At 47.2% G+C, this 9568-nt stretch overlaps 1 protein-coding gene across 2 annotated transcripts in view; it reads right to left on the reverse strand.

Moving 5' to 3' along the window:
• The window catches only part of WDTC1 (WD and tetratricopeptide repeats 1), a 61398-nt gene extending 53712 nt beyond the window's left edge, over positions 1-7686 (reverse strand). For both annotated transcript variants that reach the window (XM_068967360.1, XM_068967359.1), the window contains exon 1: positions 7495-7686. The gene's annotated coding sequence lies outside the window, so the exon portion shown is untranslated. The remainder of the gene's footprint in view (positions 1-7494) is intronic.
• Positions 7687-9568: the final 1882 nt, after the last annotated feature.

A 9568-nucleotide genomic window follows, 5' to 3' on the forward strand; every position in this document is an offset into this window, starting at 1 on the left:
CTCCTCTGTCCATGGGATTCTCCAGGCAAGAATATTGGAGTGGGCTACCATTTCCTTCTCCAGGGTCATAATGCAAAGGGTACCAGTAATATAACAGCTTAAGGTTAACAAACCCTAGAACAAAGTACACCTGGAGAAGATTACTCATCTGGAACCAAGGATTAAACGGTAATATGCAAACATGAGAAACCACCCATTTTAGGTGTGCCACAGTCCTTGTTTGGGCTCTGGTTAATGTAGCAGAAAGAGAAGCAGACTTAAAATACGTAGGCACCTGGGCCTGAATTTCAGCCTCTGGTTGGGCAAGTTACTTAATCTTTCTGAGTTTCAATTTGCTCACTTGTAAAAGAGGGATGCTAACCTCCTTCAATGGATCATTGTGAGGAATAAATGATGAAGTATGTATAAAAGTGCAAAATATATACCTGGATCATGCTGCTGCTGCTGCTGCTAAGTCGGTTCAGTCATGTCCGACTCTGTGCGACCCCAGAGACGGCAGCCCACCAGGCTCCTCCGTCCCTGGGATTCTCCAGGCAAGAACACTGGAGTGGGTTGCCATTTCCTTCTCCAATACCTGGATCATAGTGGGGCTTAATAAATGATTAAATGAAGGCTTAGTTGGACACGACTGAAGTGACTTAGCGGCAGCAGCAGTAGTGAAGTAAAAGTCGCTCAGCTGTGTCCGACCCCATGGACATTCTTCAGGCTAGAATACTGGAGTGGGTAGCTGTTCCCTTCTCCAGGGGATCTTCCCAAGCCAGGGATCAAACCCAGGTCTCCCACATTGCAGGCAGATTCTTTACCAGCTGAGCCACAAGGGAAGCCCAAGAATACTAGAGTGGGTAGCCTACCCCTTCTCCAGTGGATCTTCCCCACCCAGGAACTGAACTGGGCTCTCCTGCATTGCAGGCAGATTCTTTACCAACTGAGCTATGTGAATATATGACAGACAAACCTAAATTCTAAGACCGGATAACTCCTGTTATCTATGCTCAGTGGCATGGTTACAACATTTCTTCCACATTTCCTTCCCTACCAGAGACAAAGCTGACCTTGAGGATTCCATTGTGCGTGGTATGGTGGGGCATAGAGAACAGGATGTCTTTATCACCTCTGCTAGCTTTGAAATACAAGATCAGGAGGAAAAAAGTGACTTTGTTGAAAACAAAGAAATTCTATACAAAACTTGTGTAAGAATGCATATAGTAACATTATTCACAATAGCTAAAAGATAGAAACCACCAAAATGTCCATCAACTGATGAATGGATAAACAAAATGTGGCTTATTCGTACAACGGAATGTTATTTGGTCATAGAAAGGAATGAAGTATTGATTCACGCTGTAACATGGATGAAAACTTGAAGACATTATGCTAAGGGAAAGAAGCCAGTCCCAAAATGCCACATATTGTGTGAATTCATTTATGTGAAATCTCAAGAATAGAAAAAGCTGTAGAGACAGAAAGTAGATTAGTGGTTGTCTACGGTTGAGAGAGAAGATGGGGTGATTGGGGGTGGGCAGTGATAGCTAAAGGGCATGGTTTTCTTTTGGGGGGGTGACGAAAATGTTCCAGAATTAGATGGTTATACAACTGTGACTATATCAAAAAGTAAAGAACTGCACACATTAAAAGCATGAGTTTTATGGTAAGTAAGTTATATCTCAGCTGTAAAGGAGGAAAAGTCCCCAAACCCTTTCTTCGGTTCTCTACCTCAAAATCACAATTTAAGAAAATTTAGTTCTCACCCTTTCCTTCGTCTCCTAACTTGAATAGCAGTTACTTATGCGGCTTCTTTTCCTTAACAGACTGAAAACATCCTGAGGGCCAACTCTATCTATCTGATTCATCTACTGACCCCTTCTGGGTCTCCCAAGGAGTGATGTGAACTTAGCAGGTACCAATATATTAAAACTTGCTGAATGAACAACAGCAGGACTGCCTTGCACACAAACAGTGTTTTATACCTATCGCAATGCTTCTGTTCATGCTTTTATTTGAACTTCACAATAATCTGGAGAAGAAGCTGTAAAGTTCCTACGATCCCCTTTTAACAAGGGGGAACAGAAGCCCACTGCTATGCGGTACTGAGGGAGAGGCACTGAACTGGGATTAGGGTCTTGTGCTCCAGGCCAAGACCTGCCTCTAACTGGCTATGTGACTCTGAGTACGGCACTTCATTCCCTCAGCCTATTTACCCATCTGTAAAATGAGAGGTAGACTGAGATGCACTGCAAAATCTATTTCAATACCCTTATCCCAGGACACACTGCTAGGAAGCAGCAGAGTGGAGACTGAACCCTCATCATCTGTACTCTCTTTCCTCTGGTCTTGCTGCCTCCCACTGCAGGGAGGTGCCTCCAGCTGAGTGACAACTGACCGACCTCCCAGTCAACATCCTGAATTATGCAAAAGATATATGCAAGTTTCCTCTCTATTTGCAATGGTTTTCCTACTGGAGCAATCCTATGGGGGGAAAAATGCACTTCCAATGCATAAAGGTAATCTGAACTAAAATAATAAAATAAAAAGTTGGCTGCGGAGTCCAACAGACCTCAGGTTCAAAACCCAGTTCTGCCACCTACTTTCTCTGTGACAGTATTTCTAAACCTCAGTTGCCTAATCTATAAAACAGGGATTATAAAGCCCACCTTCACAGAGTGATGAGGAATGGGAGGAAATGCCTGATACCGAGCCTAGCAAATAGTATTTATTGGACATTCTAAGCATTTTACAAATACAATCTGACAGACCCCTCCTCATAACAGCCCTATGAGACAGGTACTACTATTATTTTCATTTTATAGATGAAGGACTGAGGCATGGAGAAGTTAACTTGCCCAAAGTTACAGTAATTATATGAAGAGTCAAACTAGATAGTTCATCTCCAGAACCCAGGCTGTTGACCACTAAAAAAGAATTACTACTACTATCTTTATTTAGACCACGTCCAAGCACTCTTTGCCAAAAGACACTCTGTCTCTTATTTCTTAGGGTTAGGCTAAGGCATCAAAATCACCTTGACTCTGCTGGTCTCAAACACAAACTTAAAGCTTGCATTTCAGGGTCATGGACTAAGTTGGCACAAGAACATCTGAGAAAGGTGTGGATGGCAGGACAAGCCCATCAGCCAAGCATCACTGGAAAAGTTCTTTTGCCATCTCTGAGGCTCCTGGCTTAAATGATTCCGTATGGGGCTGACTGAAGCATTCTCTGGGAAAGGCCATCCTAAGAAATGCTCCACTTTGTGGGAGCTCTGGATGAAAACTCACCTTGATGTCTTCTCTGTCTGTAGAGTTCTCTATCACCATCTGAGTTTTGTAAAAGATTTTCCTGTTCTCAGAACTTTGCTTTTCAGTGACCATACATACTAATTTATCTGCAGTGTCATAGGGCCACAATTATCTTAAGGTAGTGGAAGGGAAGAGAAACAGAAATGGGAGAGTATTCTGATAACATTATCCTTTCTCACTGAATTCAAGAGCATCTGGTCTTGCATTTCACCTTTAACTTGCATCGCCCCCAATCCTGCCACAACTCAATGTACCTCTCATAGGGAAGCCCTTTAAGTTTCACCCTCTAATTTCACTCCTAGCAGAAAGGTCAAGGAAAACTAAGTTGATCAATTTGGAAATGTTTCCTTTTTGATTCAACTGCAGTTGTGTTACATCCAGATGTCCAGCTCAAGAGGGAACCAGAAGAGCCACTGGCACCCAAACACTCAGGCCTCAACAGATGAAGCTCCCTGACCAGAAACGCCTGACTCCCATTCTGAGAAAGGCTCTCTAAGAGGTTCAAGAATAAGCACAGTTTTATGCTTTCCGAAAATAAAATCTGGAGGTTATGAACAAGGACATAATTTTACCAAGGTCCTGATCCTAACACTGCCTCCAAAAAGCTTGTAGATAGCTACCTGGGCAAGGACAGATCCTCCTCTGCCCCCTTCCCCAAGAAAATGGGGTTAATACCTCCCCAGATGGCTACAGGGAGGATTAAGGGTTATCATTCTTTGCATCCAGCTCTGTCACAGCTCTAGCAGTTAGGACCTTGTTCATTCTAAAATGAGACACTAAATATAAACATGCAGCAGTGACTCCTGAATCTGATTCTACAACAGGGTGAGAACTTCCATTCCACACAGCCTCCAACACTGCCTCCCGTACCCCAACCTGCTGGCTGAATCCTCCTCTTATTCAGGCCCCAAGTTTTTAAGGTATTAGTCACTAATGCCACAAGGCCCTTTGTGGAGTCAGCAGCTATTACTAATAGCACCAAGAATGAACCCCAGAACTACTCTCAGGGTTTCCGACAGGCCTGAATTCACCCTGAAGAAACCAAAGTCCCTTCACCCCCAAACCCAGGCCCTTGAGGGGCAACAGATGAGATCTAATGAAAAGCAAATATTACATCAGTGAGTCCTCACAAACCCACTGTAGAGTAGGTGGTCATTTCACAGATCAGAAAAGCATAGCTCTGAGAGAACATGTGATTTACTCCAGGACACGCATCTAAGAAGGTGCACACATAGGATCAAGTATCAGCCCTGATATCACTCCCTGTGTAACCTCCAGCATATCTGTCAACTTTCTGGATCCTCAGTTTCCTCATCTGCAGAGTGGGAATAGTGATAATACTTATCACTAGGACTAAATGAAATCTTGGAAGAAAAGTGTCCAGCAGGTACCAGGCACAAAATATTCAATACATATTAGTTTTTTATGGATCAAAACAATAGGAATTTTATATAATTTTCACATATTAACAGTTTAAAATACTAAAAAAAAAAGCTTGTCCAATTAACTGCGTAAGTATGAACTCCTCTACCATATCTTTGATAAAAAGTGGCAAAGCCTCTGCTTGAATGCTTCCAGTGATGGCTAACTCACTCCTTCACAAGGCAGCCCATTTTGTTTTTAGAAAGCCAAATTCTCGCCTGTCACGCCAACATCTACCCTCTTGGGATTTTCATCCTCTGATCCTAGTGCTGCATTCCAGGATCACACAGAGGAAAGTCCAGTTCCCTTTCCAACGACAGTTCTTCAAGCATATGTCCCCCAGGCTCTTTGCTGTGGTCCCTTCAGCTCCTGATCAAGTGTCACTGTCCCCGAGGAGACAGAACTAGGTCTGAATTCTGATCCTTTCACTTACTAGTTATGTGGCCTTAAGCAAGTTATTTTACCTCTCTGAACCAGTATCTTCATATGTATACCAGGAAAAATGATTTTCACCTCACTGGGTAGTCATAAAGGTTAAATTAGATAAAGTAAGAACACTACTGAGCATAGAGTCTGACATATACCAGGCCCTCAATAAATGTCAGTCACTTTTTAGGATGTATTCCAATTAGCAAATATCCCTCACAGTAAATGAGCCAGAATTAAACGTAACACAAGGGACTGGTTTCTGATGGGAACTATCAAGGCTTGGGTTTTTGAACAGCTTTCTTATTATACAGCTGAGAAGAAAGCACAGCCCAAGAGTTATATGGGTTTGGCAGCCCAAAGATGTGGTGGAGAATCTGGAAAGGTGACGATGAAAGAAGAAAGGAAACAGAATGGATCATTAAACCAGTCGCCCAAAAGAAAAGGTAAGTATCACCACAGTACGTGTTGTCTATGACTCCCTCTCTGAGACCCAGGACTGCACATGCAGGCTATATTCCTTAATTCAAAAAAGAGAGAAGAAAAATAATTAAAGAATAAAGTCACAGTTCTGGATCATCCCAGCAGTTAGCCTCTCCAGAGCTACAGATGTTTAGCAGGGGGCTTCTTCAGTTGTAACCTGCCAGATTCTGAAGCCCAGGTGTGTGAAAATATCCTTCACAGGATGTCTCATGAGTTCTTTCCAGCTCGGAAAGCTGTTTGACAACTTTAAAACTCAAAACTGGCAAATCGTCAATGACATCATCACCACAAGCATTACACATATTCTTTCCTTCAGTGACCCCAAGGGAAGGAGTCCCAGGCACAAATATGAATTGCTGTTCAGTTATTCCTCAAAGTTGACCCAAAGCACTGCTTCTACAAACAGGGATGTAACTTGAACATAATTGCCCCCAAACAGATTAAAAGAGGGAAGGATCACTGGACTCCAGAACTGAAGCAGTGTGATCACAAACTATGGCAGAAAAGGTTGTTTTCCCACCTACCAATGAAACACAACAGCTTGCAATGAAGAAATTCATTGTCAGTCTTAAGACTCGGCCCAAAGAAGCCCTTCTAGTTACTCCTTGGCATGTGATAGAGGATCTAGTTATTACTATACTCAACAGCCAACAATATCTTTAAAAACAGAAGAATTACAAAGAAGACGCCAGAATTCAAATCAAAATAGCCTTAAGTAGTTCCTTCAACTTTTAGGAACTCAAGAAGGACTGCAAGGTACAGAAAAGTTTAGTGAGGCCACTGGGCATACCTGTGCCCTAGGTGGGGATTTCATAATGCCTTTGAGTCAGAAGATGACCTCAGAATATTCTTCTCAAAACTGTTTCAGGCTTTATTAAAAGTGATGACTTAACTGCCACTTTGCCTTGATCACCTACCCATCTTCAGAAAGAATGGGGAAGCTACAGCCACCCTACCAGGCTTTTAAACTCACTAACTTGAGAAGAAAACTTTAAGTTGCTCTACCAGTTAAAGAAAGTCATAGAAGAAAAGGCCTTTGGGCAAAACAGTCAAATTAGGTTGTTAGACATGAGTCGTTAAGTCCCGGTATCTCTTTTCTAGAGACCCCGGTAGCACACCTGCAGAGGAGAGCCAGAGGGCACTGGGCAAATTCAACCTGGCTGGCAAGGGGGCGTCTCTGCAGCTTTCAGCAACGAGAATTGGAACCTGCTGGGTCGCAGTCTCTCTCCTACTCCACACTTCCTATTTGCCCTTTGAAGTGGGTACTGAATAGCCAGTTCCCAAGTAAAGGCCCTTTTGTACGGGCGCTACAGTCGCCTGGTGGAAACACCTCGGCAGAGTTTAATTTGCTGCCAGGATGGGCCACTGAAGGCATCTGCGGCTGCCAGAAGCCTGGTCTGGACACGGGGACGGACACAGAGACAGAGAGAGAGAGAGAGAGAGAAACTAAGAGAGAGCAGGAGGTCAGGTCAACGTTGCCCTCTCGGCACTTCCACCTGCCCCCTTCTTCCTGAGACCCGGGCCATATCAGATGTCAAACAAAAACTCCGCAAAAAAGTCCCGTGATGGGACGACTTCCACCTCTCCCTCTGCTGAGGCTACCCGAACTCCCAGAGCCTTCCCCACCACGTCCCAGCCAGCCCTCCGTCCCCACCATGACCCCGGCCCACTCTGCCCTCCGCCCCGGCGAGGCCTGCCCCTTCTTGGGACACCCCGGCCCCCCCTCCTACCCCGAGGCGGACGGGCTCAGGCCCCCGGGCCGGCAGGGCTGGGGCCGGCCCAGAGCAGAGGCGGCCCGTGCGCCCAAGGCTGCCGGAGCCGGTCCTCGCCTGGGTGCCCGCGAAGAGCAGGAGGCGGCGGCTACCCGTACCTGTCAGGCCTCTTCCTAGGACCGGTGGCGGCGCAACTTCAGGAGCCCATGTCCGTCCGGGGGGCCCGGCCCCTCTCCCCGGAGGGGGGGCGCGGATCCCGGGGAGGGGGCTGGGGGACCCGGGCTGCTCTAGCCCCTTCCCATGCTCCCCGCCCGGCGCCTGGCCGGGGCCGGACAGCGCCTCCGCCCGCCCCTGCGCACCGCCTCACACCCGCGCTCACACACACACTCACACTCCCTCGCGCGCTCTCACACACGCACTCCCCTCCCTCCTCCTGCTCTGTTTATCTCCTCCAGCTGTCTGGGGACCCAGGAGAAGCCCAGCACCGCGCCTGCGCCACGCAGTCTCCGCCCCCGCCCCGCGCCTCACAGCCAGCGGCTACGCTACGGAGACAGCGCCCGGCAGTTTCCAGAATGGCGATCAGGGGCCCCCCCACACACACCCTCCACTCCCCGCGCCCGGTCAACGTCTGCTGCCGGCGGCGCCCACTAACCTGCTAGTGGGGGAGCCCCGCACAGCCGCGGCCAATCCGCTTCGCCGCTCGCCAGACCGGCAGCCAGTGGGCGGGCGGAAAAGCTGGGCTAGGCCCTGGGGCATCCTGGGAGTCGTAGTTTTTCTCCGTCGAAGAACTCCCGCAGCGCAGGCTCACTCCGCCCAGTTGCCATTAGTTACCCGGACGCGCCTTCCATCCTATATCCACGTAAAATGCTCCCTGCTGTCACTTTTGGGACACTCCCCTCACCCACTGCCCCCAGAGGCCGACACAGTTTCGCAACAGCCTTCTCAAGACTTCCTCAGAGCCCCTTAATTGCGGGACCCGTCGAGGCTTGGGGCCCCAGGTCCTCCCCAAGAGCCAACTCTCGGCTCACTCCATCCTATTCTTGGGAGCTGCTGCAGCGGCACATTCCTCACCGTTGTCTCCCCGCCTGAAGGAGGAGGATAAAAGGTAATCAGCCTACACCGGGTGGCCTGGAGGGGAGCCAGCCATACACACACTCTTGGAAACCCTCAGTCTGTTGGGAGAGACAAGATGCATCTGAGATCGGTGGAAGTACTGCTGTTCCCACCTCTGAGAAGCGGTTCCACCCTTGTGGAGTCCCAAGTCTGACGGAGGAGTCACTTCCTCTCGATAAGGAAGCTCCCAAGGTCACAAGGGAGTCATTTTGCCTAACTTCTGAAGGTAGAGACCGGGCCCCACCCACGAGGAGCCTCCAGTCAGAAAAAGAAGACAAGGTCATCTTCCAAGAAAGGAAACTTATCGCTCACCGTAGGGTGCCCTCTGTCAGACAATAACAATAATGTGCTTTTGCTGAGCATTTGCTTACTATGTCAGCACTGTACTGAGTACAGTTCCTTGAAAAGTGAAAGTCGCACAGTTGTGTCCAACTCTTTGGGATCCCATGGACTGTGGCCCACCAGGTCCTCTGTCCATGGAATTCCTCAGACAAGAGTACTGGAGTGGGTTGCTATTTCCTTCTCCAGGGGATCTTACTGACCCAGGGATAGAACCTCGGTCTCCTGCATTGCAGGGTATTCTTTATCAATTGAGCTACTAAGGAAGATGCTATTCCTTATATAGGTACTATTACTGTATCTGTTCTGCAGTAGAGGAAACTGAGGCATAAAAAAGTTAAAAGCAATTTGGCCAGGGTCACATGGATGATAAAGAACCAATCTGCTGAGAGTCTGAACTTTTGAACAGTACCTGTCCCTCCAGTGAGAACCAGGCAGCACTTGTCCTCAGGAAGAACTGTATATAGATATTTAGCATTTATAGTGTTTGCCCCGTGTTTATTACTCCATGAGTTGCTTGTTTTGTCCTGCTTCTGCTCATATCAAGAGCTGAATTAGTCTGTGAGCTCCCTAAGTGCAATTTCTCCCCATTTGGAGGCATTAAGGCCTGCCATTGTCAGTTCAGCTTTGTGCAATGCCTTTATCCTAAAAATGTTGTGAATCATTCCTCCTGATCTCTTACAGACAGATGTTTCACCAAATTTAAAAAAGTATAGGGGACTTCCCTGGCAGTCCAGTGGTTAAGACTGTGTTTCCAATGCAAGGGGCACGGGTTCAGTC

The sequence above is a fragment of the Capricornis sumatraensis genome, chromosome 3, assembly GCF_032405125.1.
Source record: "Capricornis sumatraensis isolate serow.1 chromosome 3, serow.2, whole genome shotgun sequence".
NCBI classification, from domain to species: Eukaryota; Metazoa; Chordata; class Mammalia; order Artiodactyla; family Bovidae; genus Capricornis; species Capricornis sumatraensis.